We start from the raw sequence: 1,279 nt of genomic DNA, 5'->3' as shown, positions 1-1,279 counted from the left end.
CATTACCAATGAGTGGAAAGATATTGAAGTGGAGAAGGGAACAATATCATTGGGAGGGACCCCTGTTTTAGAAAGACATAGAAGATGGAAGAATAGACAAAAAAAGAGATTTGAGATGAAAAAAGTTCATTAATTAAAAATCAGATATTGCAGAGGACACAGTGGAAGGGGTAAGTAGATCTGCAGGGTCTTAGCAGGTAGGGCTAGGGATTGAGATAGGACAGGACTAAAGGAGTAGTGAGAGGAATATGAGATATGAGGTTTGTGCATCAGCCACCAGGGGTTCAGGATTACTGGGGTAGAGTGAGCACAAGAAGATGGGAATATGCCAACCACTGAGCAGTGACTCCATGCAGAGGACCAGAGGCTAGACAAAAGCTCACTGAGTGAGTTATAAGATAAGACTATTAGAGATCCTCAGTGGAGATTCAGCTTCTGAGGAGACCTGCGAGACCCGAGAAAGAGCATTTCACAGCACATAGGATCACCTGGAGGTGTGGGAGCCTCACAGGATGCCGGGGTTCCTTGCTTGTCCTAGAAGAGACCTTGCCTCATAAGGCAGCCATAAGCTGGAGAGAGTCCTGGGGCTAGAGAGAAGGTTGCTGCCCATGTCCCATCCCAGTAGACTCCTCTAATAGTCCATGGTATTTCACTGCATAATCATCACAGATTTTATGACAATTTTTTTTTTTTGCCAAAAAGTGAGGTGCAACCATTATGTGAAACTTTAAAAAAAGTTGTGCCAGTGTTACTTAAAAACCATTTATTACTAAACTGTCTTTGGTGCAAGATTAGGATGAATGGAATGCTCATGAATATACATTAAAATTGAGAAGGTGTAAGTCTTACCATATGATCTGATTTACTCCTAGCTTTGCCTACCTGCCTGCTCCCTTTATGCCTTCGGCTCTTCATCGGGTTGGTTGATAATACAGTTAGTAACAAACCAGACAAGGTGGCTTTAGAAAATATACCGACAATGCACTTGCACTTGAGAATTCTAGGCTCCTAGCTCCCAGCAATCTACTCTTGTGCATTTCGAGCAATAAATGCATATCCATATGCCACTGGTAAATACAGTGCTGCTCTATCTATCTATCTATCTATCTATCTATCTATCTATCTATATTTTAAGTAGGGTGATGAACAGAATTATATCATGGGATGATTAAGTGATGAAAAGTTATAAACTAATCTTGGACTGAAAAAATTAACAGAATGAGGCAATTATGTGGTAGCAACGATTATGAGGTAAAATATGGTAGTCTTATAACTCCCT

This window comes from Phascolarctos cinereus, unplaced genomic scaffold (assembly GCF_003287225.1).
Source record: "Phascolarctos cinereus isolate Bilbo 61053 unplaced genomic scaffold, phaCin_HiC Scaffold_3;HRSCAF=262, whole genome shotgun sequence".
Lineage (NCBI taxonomy): Eukaryota > Metazoa > Chordata > Mammalia > Diprotodontia > Phascolarctidae > Phascolarctos > Phascolarctos cinereus.
This window is presented reverse-complemented; position numbering follows the sequence as displayed.